General features: G+C 43.4%; 1 pseudogene; it reads right to left on the minus strand.

Moving 5' to 3' along the window:
- Positions 1–222: 222 nt before the first annotated feature.
- Positions 223–17897, minus strand: part of LOC123120243 (valine--tRNA ligase, mitochondrial 1-like) — a 118557-nt pseudogene continuing 100882 nt past the window's right edge.

Below are 17897 nucleotides of genomic sequence, written 5' to 3' on the forward strand. Positions count from 1 at the left end.
CAATGCATATTTAAAAAGAAAAATGATCATAATTGATCTGTTGCATACACACATGCAAATCTATGAGTTTTAAGTAATATTCTTCACACTGCAAAATGTGGTGGAACTGCAATCAAGCCTAACCTTCCACTCGACTTTCTACAAATCTGAGCGTTACCAACGACAATTGTGACATCAACGTATATACAAAAGCCACATCACAAATCACAACAGAGATGCTCATCAAGCATGGACAGTTTTCACGTCTAGCTTCTTTTCAGCTTCACCGATGACCTCCAGTTGCTCCAACAAGGCGGACAGTTTTCTCATGTCCTCCTCTTGCACGCCCTAAGGAGCCTTCTCCCTGTAGCCCGAAGCATCCATCTTCTGTGACAAGGCATGCTGTAGCCTGCACACATCCACAGCAAACCATGCTACTTACTGATACAATCAAGTACAAAAAGAAACCTAGGCATATATCTTCACTGTTCAAACCAGTTGGAAGAGACAATATAGACTTACTTTTGAATTCCATCTCTCTTTTTCTTTAGCTTTTCACAGTCAGCTTCCGCATTTAGAGCTCCTTGAAGCTGGAGGTACACACTCGGATCTTTGTTCACGACAGTAGTTGCGCAATCAGGTGGAGTTTGATCACTCTCTGCCAGGAGCTGCAGAATTTTCAAAATCACATCAGTGGTTAAAGTCCACTACAGGATAGCTCCACTTATGGTTTCAGCATAAAGTATAAAGAACAAAGTACAAACTAATTTCAGATGGCATGGCAGAAAAAATAGGCACTTCCCTAATATAAAAAGAATAACCACATGAAAGTGTAAAGTGAAAACCTTAAGGGACGAGATAGAAGAAAGAGTGACGGCTAAAGATTGATAGCATTGAACAATGGCAGCAATCTCTTGGCTTCGACAAAGTGCAAAAGTAGGTCGCCTGTACATGAAAGAAGAGGCAATAGGATATTATATTTCGGCAAGCCAGATGTACTTAACAAGAGGCAATCAAGCAGTTAGCCTACATAATACAGAAACAGGGAAGTCCAGAAAGTTGATCAACCTTTCATTTGTAATCGTTGGTGGCCTTAGGGATCTTAGTTTGTTCGCAGTTGTCCAGGACCATATCGATTTCGTTTTCAAGGTTATCATATGCCCATTCTTGTGATAAAGAATAGTGTCTTCCCACTGGTAAATATAGGTATCTAAGGTGAAGTTCTCTGGATTTACTTACAATCATCATGAGTGTTTACTTAACAACAGATGGGTATTCTGATAACATGATGGAACCTTTCTTGCAAGAATCTTTGGGCTGAGGAAGCCGCTGCCATAACTCTTTTGTTACATAGGGCACAAATGGGTGAAGCAGGCGCAAGTCGGTGTCCAGGCAAATCTATAATGCATCTCTACAGGCAGCTCCGGCTGATTCGAACTCTTGAGAGTCATTGAAAAAGTACGGTTTTATGGCCTCTATGAATACATCACATAGTTGGTACTGCCACCATGAGTATATAGCAGATGTTGCATCTGTGAATTTATATGCTTCTAATGAGCTGGCAGTCTTCCCAATAGCCTTGTTAAGTACTGAGAGTATCCATTTACAAATTGGTGGCATCTGAGACACAACAACAGTTGCCGGCGGAGTGTACTGTCCACCAAGCTTGCCCCTTGCAAAACGAATGGCATTCCACAATTTATTGCACCATTGTCTGTACCCCACCACTCTCTTGATATCCAAATTTATCTTATCAGGCTGTAAAACAAAACAAAAATTATGTTAAAAGATGTGAACTGGAAGCACAATATAACATAAAATCAAATGGGTGTGACTACAACCTCAGAAGTGTAAGAAATCAGTGCAAAGCGGAGGACATCAGTGCCACATTCAGGAATTCCATCAGGAAAATCTTCTTCTTCCCTTCTCTTGCAATTTCCAGTTCATTTGGATCCAGATTTCCTTCTTCCAAACGTTTGAGGAGTTCTTCAAGTGTTATACCATTTATCACGTCAAGGGGATCAATGACATTCCCAAGCAATTTGGACATTTTCTGACCATGTGTATCACGGATCATAGGATGCAAATAAACCTGCAAAAGAAGGCGGGGTCATTACTCAATATACAACTGAAGAATACATTCAACTAGATTGCCTCACTTGACTCGTATAGTTCAAATGGGCTGTAGATCAATATGGTTGGTTCAATAAGTAATTTTCAAATGCAGACCGAAAAATATCTTGCAGCCAGAAATGAAAGGTAAGTCTGCAAGTTTACGCATTTAGTATTACAGTACATTACAGGATCAACTCAGTAGAGCAACAGAGTTCATTCGGGACGAAACTAGAGCGGCTTGTAGAGACAAATGGCGGGGCAGAGAATATCTCAAAATGATCAAGTTCGTCAATTCATCAACAAATATCTGGGGAACTAACATTGTGTTATTTTGAGAAGAAATTACACATACAAAGTAGCCCCATGTGGAGCTTCTAGTTTGTAAAAATATATCTACACATACTGCCAAGATTAAAGGTAGAATGACAGTTTTGGACTCTTAGTTATACTTTTACGTAAGCACAGTTTCACCGTGTGAAAGTGCGTTATATCGACTAGAGGGGGTGAATAGACGATTTTTATGAATTCTTCACTGAGGAATTTGCGGGTGAGGAAATTCCTAAGCGAAGAACTACTTGCAGCGGAATAAGTACTCAGATGTAAACATAACAGAACACAAGCATGGTCATCATGATGAAATGAAGACAAGCACAGAGTACAGAAAGCGTAAACACAGGATAACACGGGATGAAGACAAACAAACTGAAGAAACTGAACTGAGGAAATTGAGAAAGTCTTCAGTCAAAGTCTTTGAACAGATATGAACAGGCACACAACACTGTAATGAGTAAATGAAAGAGTTGAGGAAATAGAACCAGTAAGGTTGGTGAATACAATGATTTGGTAGACCAGTTCCAACTGCTGTGTCAGTTGTACGTCCGGTTGGAGCGGCTAGGTATTTAAACCTGAGGACACACAGTCCTCACCGTATTCTCCTTGAGCTAAGGTCACATAGACCTCGCCCAAACACTCATGGTAAGTCTTCAGGTGACTTGCAAACCTTCACAAACTCGGTCACTCGGCGATCCACAATTTCCTCTTGGATGCTCTAGACCATGACGCCTAACCGTCTGGAACAAGCACAGTCTTCAAAGGTAACACGCGTCGGATCTATGCAAGATCAATCTCTTCAGTGATGCTCAATCACTTTGGGTTTGTAGGTGTTTGGGTTTGGGTTTTCCTCACTTGATGATTTTCGCTCAAAGTCCTCGGAGGATGGGATGCTCTCAAATGCCCTTCCATGATATGACCGTTAGGCTGGTAGATATTTTGGACAGCTGGCGCATAGCATAGCAACGGTCGGAAATTTTGAGTATCAAATACCTCAGGGCTATCATGTTCCTCACTGTGTGGGCAATCCGCACTGGCGAATTCCTAACTCCTCAGTCAGAACTAATTCCTCAGAGACCAGAAGAACTTCGTCTCTGTCACTAAAGAAATTGATTGAACTGTATGAGATTTGCAATAGCTTCACTCGAAGGGATTGGTAGGTGTAGGATTTGAGTTGAGCATCACATGGAAAGTTTTCCTTAGTATTTCCTCGACCCCCTTTAACAGTACGGTGTTTCCTATGACTCAAGAAGGAGAAAATGAAACAACGAAAACAAAAGTCTTCATGCTTCATGTTCCTCGAATGAATACCAAGTCTTCAAGGTCACACCAATTTCTTCACTTTCAAAGTCTTCAGAAAGTCTTCAGAAATCCAAAATCTTTAGTCGAAGATATTCATTTTTAGGGGTCGACTTTTTCTGTAAATATCAAACTCCTCACAGACTTATAGACCTGTGTACGCTCATAAACACATTAGTCCCTTAACCTATAAGTCTTCAATACACCAAAATCACTAAGGAGCACTAGATGCACTTACGATCTCCCCCTTTTTGGTGATTGATGACAATATAGGTTGAGTTTTCAATGGGGATAAACATATGAAGTGTAAGTACTGATATTGAGGAATTTGATTGCAAGATATAGAAGAACTCCCCCTGAAGATGTGCATAGTGAGGTATTTGCTTTTGAAGCAACGCACACTTGAAGAGTAGAATCATGGAGATCTCCCCCTATATCTTGTAAATCATACACGCATTTGACATATAATATGAAGAATTTGAAATGCATGATGAAATATGATGACTGATGTAATTCAACATGCGTGCATTAACATTAACGAGGAATAAGCATGCAGAAAAACTCAGCAAAAGTATCAGACCACCATAGAGTTTAAGTTTACAACTCAATCGAATAAAGTCTCAGAAGAATGAGAGTTGTAACTTAGCAAAAAATGCCCATATAGATAGACCTTCTTGAAGACTAACTCAAATTTCTCCCCCTTTGCCATCGAATGACCAAAAGGATCGAAAAATGAGGACTAATGCCCCTGAAGAATATCAAGTTGATGAAGGAGCGCCAGCGTTGTTGGGGTCGTTTGTTGTTGTAGGGCCTACCGCAGTGTCGTCCAAGTCTTCATACTCGTCGGACTCGCGTGATAAAGAATATGAGCTGGCCACCAAGGAAGGAACCTTGACCTTCTTGAATTTCTTCGGTGGAAGTGAAGACCAGTCAAAGTCCTCCTTGAGACCCATTTGCTTCAGATCTTCTTCACCATATAGATGTGACAGAATAGCCCAGGTGCGACCGAAGAATTCATGGAGGTAGTAATGGTTTTTCTTCAGTGCATTATGTGTAGAAGTCATGTTGTGAAGAATAGAACCAACCTGACGCTTAACCCATTTGTGGTTTCGATCCACCTTCTGGTGAAGACTAAGAAGAAGCTCACGGTCAGTCATTACCCTAGGAGCTGTGGCTTGAGGATTTGGCTTGGATGCATTGGCAGCAGAGTCATGAGTGGCAGAGTCATCATTGGTGGAATAAGATGCAGCTTTGCGAAACTGATCATCCAATGGACGAATGCCTTCATCAATAATAGCTGGAGCCTTGCCCTTGTCATCAGCTGAGGAATCTGTTCGCTTGAGGACTACAATTGGGGGCAATTAGCTGAGGTGATTCTGAAAATCAGCTTTGTAGTTGAGTGAAGACCTTATTCTGAGGAATATCATAATCCAAGGTGCGTAAGGATTCAACTCAAACAGAGAGAGTGCAACATTTGCCAGAGTCCTCATGAAGAAATCATGATAATTGACAGGAATGCCATGTATGATGTTGAATAGCAGGTTCTTCATGATGCCAACGATTTCCTCATCAGATGAGTCGTGGCCTATGATTGGACTCAAAGTCTTCGTCAGAATGCGATAGACCGTTCTTGGCACATAGAGCAATTCCTTCACAAGGAATTTGGTCCTTGGGGCTTGAACGGGCTTCAGAGGCTTCATTAGTACTTGCATGTAATGAGCAGTGAGTTCAGGCTCTTGGTACAGACAACAAGCACCTTCAAGGGGAGGACTGATTGGCAGGGCATGAAGTAATTCAGAGGCCGGTGCTTTGTAATGAGTATTTTTGGTCATCCGGTCCAACACCCAAGTGTTGATGTCGTCAGCATCACCTGTGACGTGCAGCGTTGCATAGAACTGAAGAATAAGCTCTTCATTCCAATCAACAATGTCAGTGCAAAAGTTCAGCAGTCCTGCATCATGAAGCACACTGAGGACCGGGGTAAAGCAAGGCAGTGATTCCATGTCCACATGAGGACTATGCTCGTGGTCAAAGACTTTGTCCTTGTTGAAGAGCAGTGAAGAATAAAAATTTGCTTGGCTGGCAGTCCAGAAGCGCTTCCTTCTAAGACGAGCAGAGTCATATGGGTTGTAGTTAGTGAAGAAAACATGCTCGCCGAAGAAGTCATCAGCCTTGAATTTTTGCTTCTTCGAGAAGGGATCCTTTGGCTTGGGCTGAGGAGTATCGGTCAATTGCATCACCACCTCAGGAATCGCAATCTCAGGATCCACAGGCTGAGGAATTTCAGGTTCTTCTTCAGTGGCAGCCTGGGTCTTTGATTCTTCATTAACATTTTATTCAGCACTAGTGGCTGGAATCTCTTCATGAACAGATGATGTGGCATGAGGTTCTTCAGATCCCATTTGAAGTGTAGTCACTGGGGACTGGGGAATTTGTTGCAGAGGTGTGAACAGAGGAGAGTTGGGATGCTGACTTTCCCAAAAGTCATCATTTAGCACTGGTGTTGTACATCCAGTGTCCACATCTTCTTCTTCACTCTTTTCCTCAATGTCGGCCTCTTCAGCGGTGAACTGAAGCATGGGCGATGAGACTATTGGGGTTGAAGGGATTGCATCCACTTCAATTTCTTCATCCAACTGCTCTGAAGAAGCAGCAGAAGGAATATCTTCATCTGATCCACTTGGGATCACATATTGTTCATCAAAAGGAACAAGGTCCTTTGATGGCATGGATGAGACAGGAACAACATCAATTGGGTTGTCAAAAGAGCTAGTCAATGGCTTCATCTTCTTCGGAGCTGAAGAATCTGATGAAGTTGATGCTTTCCTTTTCTTCATAGCGGCACGCTCTGCAGCCTTGGTCTTCTTCACATCTGATGCAGAAGGAAGAATTGGAGTTGGGGTAGGTGCAGGAGGAGCAGAGGAATTTGGTTCATTTACTTCAGGCTCGGCGACAGAAGCTTCAGCTAGCCTGACAGTTTCTTCAGGCACAACACTAGTGGTTGCCCTGGCAATTTCTTTAGCGGCTGGAATGTAGTCATCAGCCCTGACACTAGCAGTTTCTTCAGCAGCCTGATTGTCATCAGCGGTGCTGGCATGTTCTTCAGTCGGCTGAGCAGATGCCTCAGCCTGAGGAATTTCTTGTTGCGATGGAGCTGCAACGTTTGAAGTGAACTTCTCAGTTAAATTCACAAACCTGACTTTGGCTCCAAGCCAGTCAGCGCGGTATACGTCAAATTCATCACTGAGTTTCTTAATCTTAGATTGAATAGTGATAAGTTCTTCAATTGTCATAGAGACAACGTTTTTCTTTAGGAAGCGCTCCTTCCTATACTGCGCTTTCTTGAACTGCCTGGCCTTTTCAAATTTCCATTTTTCTTCCTGAATAAAGGCAGTCAGCATATGACTTTGGCCAGGAGTCAGCTTGAAATTAGGCATAGGAGTGTTGGGGTTCTTGTGCCAGAGGTCAATGTAATCAAGGATCAATATTGGATCCAAAATTAGAGGCACATTTGTGCCTTTGGCTCTAGCGGCCTTGAGCTGCCTGTCTCTGATGATTTTCGCAAGTTCTTCATCATCAGCTTTGTCTTCATAAAATGGCACTTGAAAGGCGACCTCCTTCTTGTGAGGACTTGGTCGATAGCCTCGTCCAGCAGTGGCCTTTTTCTTCAGCAGAGAGGGGCCGGTTGAAGAATTTGGTGGAGCTAAAGAACTAGCAGAAGCTCTTGAGGCAATGGAGATATCTGTTGTCCTTTGGCATGTGGCGAGATGCACAGGTGCTGAGGATTTTGTCGGAGGAGCTGAGGACTTTGGCAGAGGAGTTGAGGACTTTGGAGGAGCTGGAGCAGCTTGAGGAGTTGGCCGTGAGAGCTTTGAAGAATCTGGCCGTGAGGGCATTGCTGAGGAACTTGGCCATGAGGGCATTTGGGGTGAAGCACTTGGCTTATGAGCAGGCTTCTTTGCCATGGCCTTCTTTGGCTTTCTTGCAGAGGCCTCAGTAGTGGTAGCAGCAGTAGCAGAGTCTTCATTAAATTTCCTCACTACTTCCTTAGCTATTTTGGCTAGCTTGGCCTGACGCTTGGCCCATTCATTAGGATAATCCTCACCATGCTTGAGGCTGGTGGGATCAGCTTCTTGGCCAGTTTCCAATGGAGGTCTTGGGCATGGAGGATTTAGAGCGAATTTCTTCATATACTTGGGAGTAACATATCTGTACTCCCTCCATTCCCGTGCCCATCTCCTCTTTATCCTTTGTATGCGCACCTTGCGCTGATTTTTGTCCTCCTTTCCAAACTTGGCCTCATCAGGAGTGCAATAATCCTTCTATATCAGGGATCTCAAAAGCAGTATTGATCTCAGGCCTCTTTCCTCCCTTCTGTGGCTTTTTACCGTCAGCCATTTTCTTCAGCTGACGAATATGAACAACAGAATTTTCTGAAGAGGTGTGCAACTTTTCTTCGAGGAACGCTGTAAATGAGTTAAGTTGATGAGAACCTAGTGATTCTCAGCAGCGGACATGAGTACCTGTGAACAGAGTATAGTTGCGAGGAATTTGGAGAGGTCATATGCGTTCTCAGAAGGTTTTTCAAAACGAAGAAGTTTGAGGAAATGACCAGATGAGTCTTGAAGAATTTCACTAAGCGTTCTTTGTCTTAGGTTCTAGAGTTGTGCAGATTGAAAATACACACAATTGAGGAATCTTGAAGAAAAATGTTGCTTAGGGAAACATATCAAGAACAGATGTTATGAGAGGTGTTCAGTGTGTGAAGATTTGAAGAATAAACACCTTTGAAGATTCTGTAGAAAACATTTGAATCAAAGAGGGAAGTAAAAGTAACTTTTAATTACCCTTGATGAAGAACACGACAAACTGGGAAGTGTAGATGTGAAGCTCATCAGTTCAGATCTTCCACGCCCTAACTTGGCTGAGGAAGACAGCTACGGCAGCGGCGGAGTGAAGAAATCCACAGCCGGCGCGAGTACGACGGCGACGAGGTCGAGGCAGTGAAGCTCTTCCTCACCGGCGATGATGGAAGTAGCGGCTGCGCTAGGGTTTGAGAAGCTTGAGCTAGAGAGAGATCGAGCGGAGTAAAAACGAAGTGAGGAAGGGGAGGGGTATTTATAGCCGAAGTGAAAAATTGTTCGCCCGAAGAAATTGGATGAACGTGCCCCTGACCCTTCTCATTCGCTTGACATGTGTCGCCCACGTACTAAGAGGTGGCGATCGTGTGAGATCGTGGGTGAATAGATAAGTATTGTCGTGGAATGTGGAACGGTTTGAGCGGCAAAAGCCGAAAATATAGATAGGATAAGTTTTAACGTTACGTTCGCAAATTCTTCAGCTGACAAGGACACAGTGAAGATTTTGAACGAGTTTCAAATAGAACGCACATGAAGAATTTGTGAATAAACTGGGTTGAGTTTAGCATAGAGGGGGAAGGGTCCGATCACATTCACTTAGTAGAAAAGGCAACATGAAGAATTAGCAATAAGTGAATGTTGTAGAGCACAAAAACTCAAATATATATATAGCCAATGAAGAAAAATGATGGAAATAGTGAAGACATTGCAAAGTTGAAGAAAATGAACAATTGAGGAATTTCAAAACTGAGGAAAAACTCAAATTGAAGATTTCAACTTTTGGTGGTGGCGTGACCCACCGTATAAGAATGATGATTTCAGACACCGCGTACAATTGTCGTAGGGTTCTGAGAATCAAATTCTTCGTTAATTTCTTCACGCTTAGAGTGTTAGTCTTCATTGATTGAAGAGAAACGTTTCTTCATGTGTTGCACATCTAAGTCATCAATTTTGCATAAGTGTTAGGATGAGTGTCCTTTTCAAAGAACATTCGAAGATTCTAGGATATTTAGCTCACACCTCAACTTGCTAAATCTCTTTTCATCCAAGGGCTTAGTGAAGATATCGGCTAGCTGTTCTTCAGTCCTTACATGCTCTATAGAAATGTCGCCCTTCCACACATGATCACGAAGAAAATGATGACGAATCTGAATGTGCTTTGTCTTCGAGTGCTGAACTGGGTTATGAGCAATCTTGATTGCACTCTCATTGTCAAAGTAGAGAGGCACGTTCTTCATGTTGATGCCGTAGTCCTTGAGAGTTTGCTTCATCCATAACAGTTGAGCACAGCAAGAACCAGCAGCAATGTACTCAGCTTCAGGACTAGACAGTGACACGGAGTTCTGTTTCTTCGAGGACCAACAGACCAAAGATCGTCCGACTAAATGGCATGTGCCAGATGTTGACTTGCGGTCCACACGATCACCAGCATAGTCAGAGTCTGAATATCCAATGAGATCAAAAGCCGAGCCCTTGGGGTACCATAATCCAAGTGTTGGTGTGTGAGCTAGATATCGAAGAATATGCTTCACAGCCTTATGGTGTGATTCCTTCGGTGTAGCTTGAAGTCGGGCACACATGCAAACACTAAGCATAATATCTGGCCTAGATGCACATAAGTACAATAAAGAACCAATCATGGAGCGGTATACCTTTTGATCGAAGTCAATACCATTTTGATCAGTGCATAGATGGCCATTTGTGGGCATAGGAATTTTAACCCCTTTGCAATCTTGCATGCCGAATTTCCTCAATGCGTCCTTGAGGTATTTCTCCTGAGATATGACTATGCCATTGCGCTGTTGACGAATTTGAAGACCTAAGAAGAATTTCAATTCTCCCATCATAGACATCTCATATTCCTCCCCCATCATATAACCAAATTCGTCAGTGTAACGTTGGTCAGTACAGCCAAAGATAATATCATCAACATATATTTGGCACACAAACAATTCGCCATCATAAGATTTAGTGAAAAGAGTAGGGTCAAGTGAACCGGGTTTGAAGCCTTTCTTCATGAGGAATTCCTTCAAAGTATCATACCATGCCCGAGGGGCCTGCTTGAGGCCATAGAGGGCCTTATTGAGTCTGAAGACTTTGTGAGGATGCTTTGTACTTCAAAACCTGGGGGTTGAGCAACATATACTTCTTCATCAAGCTTACCATTGAGGAATGCACTTTTCACATCCATTTGATATAAAGTGATATCATGATGGTTAGCATAAGCAAGTAATATGCGAATAGCCTCAAGTCTAGCAACAGCTGCAAAAGTTTCATCGAAATCAATTCCTTCAACCTGTGTGTAGCCTTGAGCTACAAGCCGTGCCTTATTCCTCACCACAAGGCCATTTTCATCTTGCTTGTTGTGGTAGATCCACTTTGTGCCAATGATATTGTGCTTGCGAGGACCTGGACGTCTGACCAGTTCCCAGACGTTGTTGAGCTTGAACTGATGTAATTCTTCTTGCATAGCTTGAATCCACTCAGGCTCCAGAAATGCTTCATCTACCTTAGTGGGCTCTGTGATAGAGACGAAAGCAAAGTGCCCACAAAAGTTAGACAAATGTGAAGCTTTTGAGCGTGTGAGAGGACCTGGAATGTTGATGTCGCTGATGATTTTCTCAATCTGCACTTCGTTTGCAACGCGAGGATGAGCGGGTTGTCGTTGAGGAATTTGATCAGCATTTTCTTCAGCACCATTTTCTTCAGGTGCATCAGCATGACGTTCTTCACGTTCTGGAATGATTTCTTCAACAGATTCTTTGGTAGGAATGACATCCTCAGTAGCCTTGAACTTGATAGTTTCCTCAGGAGACTGTTCATCTAACACAGAAGGTGGGTGCTCTCTTTGCGAGCCATTAGTTTCATCGAACCGCACATCTACAGTTTCAACAACTTTGTGGAGAACGTTGTTGAAGACTCTGTAGGTGTGCGAGTCCTTTCGGTAACCAAGCATAAAACCTTCATGTGCTTTCGGTGCAAATTTTGAGTTGTGAAGGGGATCTCTAATCCAACATTTAGCACTTAAGACTTTGAAATAACTCACATTGGGTTTCTTGTCAGTGAGGAGTTCATAAGCAGTCTTCTTGTAGAATTTGTGAAAATATACCCTGTTGATGATGTGGCATGCAGTATCAATTGCCTCAATCCAGAAGCGACGAGGCGTCTTGTATTCATCAAGCATAGTGCGAGCCATCTCAACAAGAGTCCTATTCTTGCGCTCCACAACGTCATTCTGCTGAGGAGTATAAGGAGCAGATAACTCATGAGTAATACCAAGTTCATCAAAATAGTCATCAAGACCAGAATTATTGAACTCAGTTCCATTGTCACTTCTGATGTGCTTGATCTTCACACCAAAGTTGGTTGAAGCCCTCGAGGAAAATCGTTTGAAGACTTCCTGCACCTCATGTTTGTAAGTGACAATATGCACCTATGTGTAATGATAGTAATCATCAACAATAACAAAGCCATATAGAGATATCATTTGTAACTGCAGAATAATGATTAGGACCAAAGAGATCCATGTGAAGCAATTCAAATGGTCGAGTGGTAGTCATGATTGTCTTTGCTGGATGTTTGGCCTTGGTCATCTTTCCAGCTTCGCAGGCTCCACACAAGTGATCCTTGAGGAATTTGACATTCTCAATGCCCATGACATGCTTCTTCTTCGCGAGCGTGTGCAGATTCCTCATGCTAGCATGACCAAGTCGTCGATGCCATAGCCAGCCTTCTGAAGCTTTTGCAAGTAGACATACAGCTGGTTGAGGTCCTGTAGAGAAATCAAAAATATACAAGTCTCCTCTCCTAAAGCCTTCGAAGACTTTGGAATTGTCAGCTTCCATGATCACAACACAACGATACTTGCCAAAGACAATAACCATATCAAGATCACAAAGCATTGAGACAGACATGAGGTTGTATCCTAAGGACTCGACAAGCATGACTTTGTTCATGTGTCGATCCTTTGAGATCGCAACCTTACCTAGACCCAATACCTGACTTTTGCCTTTGTCAGCGAAGATGATATGCTTCAGATGCGACGGAGATAAGGGAACATCCATCAATAGATTCTTGTCACCAGTCATGTGATTTGTACATCAACTATCGAGGACCCACTCATTGGCTTTGGGTTGATCATCCTGCAGATGAATTAGTGCAGCTTACGAACTCATATACTTCATCATTGAAGAATATGACATCAATTTCATCAGATCAATTTCATCAGGCAGTAAAACAAATAAAGCAGTATTAGGACGTGAGAAATGAGCATTCATTTCTTCATGATTAGACTGCGTCCTTTCAGGCATTTTCAGGTCTCCAGCAAATTCTTCAGACGTTTAAGTATGTCTGGAGACCTGACCCTGCAGAAGAAATTAGTTCTTTTTTTTCACCACCCACATCCGAAGGGCTGGCAAATAGTTCATCACTCTGCGAGCTCCATACGAGAAAGGTGGCATAGAAGCCAGTCCACTTCGTTTCTTATAAGAAGAGTTAGGGTAAGCATATGAATAAGCAGAGAAATTCTTCGAGGAGTTATGAACATAATGATTAGAAGAATAATGCTCATATTCATAGTCCTTAAATCTTCCCTGCGAAACAGAGGAGTTAGCACGATGATGTTCATATGAGGACTTTGATCCTCTTGAAGAATTTGATCCACGTGAGGAATTTGGTCCATATGAGGACTTGGATCCATATGAAGAATTTGGTCGATATGAAGAATTTGATCTGAGGTTGCTATTCTTCACAGGTGGTGTCATGATGACATTCACCTGAAGATTTTCAAGGCACCTTTTGGGAACCCAGATTTTCTTCATAGGGGAACCGTTCCTGCAGTTAGTGCCAACATATCTAGCAAATACTTCACCATTCTGATTTTTGAACAGTTTATAGTTGGAGTCAAATGACTCATCAGTAGAATGAGGAGAATCACATGTAAAGCCAGATAGATTAGATGGATCTACTAGAGGTCCCTTTGCAGCAACCCATGAGGTTTTGGGGTACTGCTCAGGCTTCTAATATGTTCCATCAGCATTGATTTTCCTCTCAAAGGCAATACCCTCTTTCCTAGGGTTCCTGTTGAGGATCTGCTTTTTAAGCACATCACAAAGAGTCTGATGCCCTTTGAGGCTTTTGTACATGCCTGTCATGTACAATTTCTTCAGCCCTGCATCGTCAGTGATACTAGCAATGTCCTCAGATGAGGAATTAGTGATAGCAGAGACAGGTGAAGAATTTGTAGCATTAGAAGCATTTGAAAATTCAGGTGAAGAATTAGCAGATTCACGTTCAATGCACTTCAAACATGAAGGAATAAATTCTTCCTGAGCAGCGCTGATTTGTTGAGCAAGTAATGAATCGCGCTCCTTCTGAAGATCTTCATAACTCACTCTTAGCTTTTCAAGATCTTGCTTTCTTTGAAGAAATTCATAAGAAAGCTTCTCATGATCAGATAAGAGAGTGTTATGATGTCCTTGAAGGTTGTCAAACCTAGACTGAAGTCTCTGAAGACTTTCAGCCAAAGCTTTTGACTGATCCATTTCTTCATCCAACATATCATCGCTCTTATTTAGCATGTATTGAACCTTTTCTAAAGCTCTTTGTTGTTTAGTGGCAAGGGAAGCAAGTGTGACGCCCTCGATTCAATCATACACTAATCATACACGCAAATGTGTACGATCAAGATCAAGGACTCACGGGAAGATATCACAACACAACTCTAGACAAAAATTAAAATAATACAAGCTTTATATTACAAGCCAGGGGCCTCCACTACAAAAAAAAGACACATCCGTGACATTTTGGGCCGAACGAAATTTTTTTCTGTCATACATATGACACTTCTATGACGATAATTGTGAGAAAACCCGGTATCATCATAGATGTGGTGGGCTCCTACTTCTATCACAAAAAATCATGACAGAAAATGCGCTTTTCGTCCTGGGCAGGCCGGAGACGCAGCTGCATGACATTCTTTGGGCCGTCCATGATGGAAAAAACCGTGGTAGAAGCGAGGGCGAGGAAAATTTTGGGGAGTTCCCGGTTACGGTGGGAGGTCGGGGGCCGAGCGATGCGCGTTTCTCCCGTACACATACGCGCGTGTGTGCGAGGCATTGGCTCTAACTGAACCCGAGTGATTGCACTGCATGCTACGCATTACTGAACCCGAGCGATCGATCGATGGCTGTTAACTGAACCCGATCGAGCGATTCCTTCGCTACTGCTGCTAACTGAAGCCGATCGATACTGCCTCTGGGATGAACAGTGAGCGTTGCGGGGGGTTTTGATGAACAGTGAGTGGTGGCGTTGGCTCTGGATGAACAGGACCCCGTGGTGTGGTGGAGGGTTGGATGAACAGTAGACGGTGGAGGGGTGCCCGTGGAGGGGTGGTTGAACAGGACCCCGTGGTGTGGAGGGCTGGATGAACAGTAGACGGTGGAGGGGTGCCCGTGGAGGGGTGGTTGAACAGTAGCCGGTGGAGTAGCGCGCGGTGGAGGCTGGATGAACAGGAGCCCGTGGAGGCTGGAGGAGGTCGACGGTAGCCCGTGGAGGCTGGAGGAGGTCGACGGTGGAGATGAACAGTGTAACGCCCACGATGCGGCTATATCTCCCACATGTCGAGGCATGACTTAGAGGCATAACCGCATTGTGGTTTTGTCGCAAGAAGGGTCAAGTGACAAGTTCTGTACAACCGGACATTAACAAATTCCCATCTGCCTCATAACCACGGGCACGGCTTTCGAAAGATAATACCCTGCAGGGGTGTCCCAACTTAGCCCATCATAAGCTCTCACGGTCAACGAAGGATAAACCTTCTCCCGGAAAGACCCGATCAGTCTCGGAATCCCGGTTTACAAGACATTTCGACAATGGTAAAAGAAGACCAGCAAAGCCGCCCGAATGTGCCGACAAATCCCGATAGGAGCTGCACATATCTCGTTCTCAGGGCACACCGGATGAGCAGTCCGTACAACTAAAACCAATCCTCGAGTTTCCCCAAGGTGGCGCTGCAAAGGGCTCTAGTTTGGACCAGCACTCAGAGGAACGCTGGCCCGGGGGTTTAAATAAAGATGACCCTCGGGCTCGTGAAAACCCGGGTGAAAAAGGCTTAGGTGGCAAATGGTAAAACCAAGGTTGGGCCTTGCTGGAAGAGTTTTATTCAAGGCGAACTGTCAAGGGGGTCCCATAAATCACCCAACCGCGTAAGGAACGCAAACTCAAGGAACATAATCCCGGTATAACAGAAACTAGGGCCGCAAGAGTGGAACAAAACACCAGGCATAAGGCCGAGCCTTCGACCCTTTACCAAATATATAAGGATGCATTAATTAAATAAGAGGTATTGTGATATCCCAAAATATCCATGTTCCAACATGGAACAAACTTCAACTTCACCTGCAACTAGCAACGCTATAAGAAGGGCTGAGCAAAAGCGGTAGCTTAGCCAAACAACGGTTTGCTAGGAAAAGATGGTTAGAGGCTTGACATGGCAATATGGGAGGCATGATATAGCAAGTGGTAGATAGCGCAGCATGGCAAAGAACGGACAACTAGCAAAGCAAAGATAGAAGTGATTTCGAGGGTATGGTCATCTTGCCTGCAAGGTTCTCAGAGTTGTCGAAAGCTTGATCCTCGTAAGGGTACTCAACAGGTTCCTCATTCACGAACTCGTCTCCCGGCTCTACCCAAAACAATAACACAAGCAAACGCAACCACAATCAATCATGGGAAATGCACAAGCAACATGATGCAATACATGAATGATATGCAAGATATGATATTCGATGCATACGCGTGCTCCGGAAGAAAAATGATGAACAAGGCAGTAACTTGGCAAACCAAGCATGCCACTGGAAAGATGAGATGATTTCAGTTGAAATTGATATAAAGATCACCGGAAACGGATGCACGGTTTGCAAATGGCAAGCAAAACAAGAATGAGACGAATCTGCGATTAACAGCATGATAGCACATAGAATGCAACAAGTAACAATGCTACAGCACCCCAACATAGCAACAAAGCACATGGAAGTAATCTACAGGAGATGCTTGACAAAAGATGAACACTAAGCTATGGCTAGATCACAGCACATCAGGTTCAAACAAGTGTGGAAAAAGTGCAAAAGATATCAGGTTCACAGACTTGGTGAAATTACTCGACATGACTGAAACAGCATCAGGTAGCAATGTTCAGAGCACGAAATAAACATGCTACAGGAACTTAACATAGAAAAACAAGGCACGGAAGTATTCTACTAAATGCATATGACAAAAGTCCCTTACTGACCATAAGCCAAGAAGGATCAGAAGATATGATTGTAACCATGTAAACATAGCAAGTTTCGTTAACAGGTTTTAGACTTTATCAGGGCAACTTTGTGAGCTTGATGCACTCATCACAAAGCAATGCATGACAAAACAAGCATACCTACAGTAAGATGGCATGTTTATGAAGCTATCCATGGCAAGAGTAAATACATAACATGTATGAATCAACGACAACAAGCATGGCAAAATTGAATATCATGTTAAGAATCTGCCTGGAATATTTTATAGCAAAAGTAGAGGAAGATTAAGTCATGCTATGGCACTCCATAATTCCAACAAGGGCATGAATGGATCAACTACAACAATATTTACAAAAAATCCTTACTAAACATCTCCAAAATAAGCATGGATCTCTCTGTAGCCACATGGATGTATAGCAACAAAATAACAGCAGTCTCAGAAACATCACGAAGCCTAGTTTGCATGCTTGTAGTAGTCACCACAGAGATCACAAAAAATACATGGCATACCCCTCTGTAAAGATGGAATGGCATACATCAAAACACATGTAGCGCTCAAGCCCATAAGATGCACAGATTAAATGCAACAAAAATAACAAATCCTCAAGTTCTGATAAGTAACAGCAGATAACAGCAACTAGCACTCTTGCACCAGAGATTTGGGCATCAAGATGGACTCAAATGAACATGGTGAAATGGAACAAAACGAAGATCATCTTGAGACGATCATTTCGATATATTACACGCACGAAACGGAGCTATATGCACAGAGTTATGATGCTTTGAACATGAGCATGTAATGTAAAAATCTCAGGACAGAGAAATTTCGGGGGAAGGAGAGGAAAGTCAACCTCGTGCTTGAATCGAGATCTGGCCCGAGCTGGAAGGGCGCGGCGGCCGGAGATCGCCGGAGCAGAGGCTCGCGCGGCGGAGGAGAGGAAGGAGGCGGCAGCGGAGGACGACGGCGGCGGGGTCGGCGACCACGGGCGGAGGAGGCGCGGCGGCGGCCTCGGGTGGCGGGGCG

Source organism: Triticum aestivum, chromosome 5D (assembly GCF_018294505.1).
Source record: "Triticum aestivum cultivar Chinese Spring chromosome 5D, IWGSC CS RefSeq v2.1, whole genome shotgun sequence".
In the NCBI taxonomy this organism is placed as follows: domain Eukaryota; kingdom Viridiplantae; phylum Streptophyta; class Magnoliopsida; order Poales; family Poaceae; genus Triticum; species Triticum aestivum.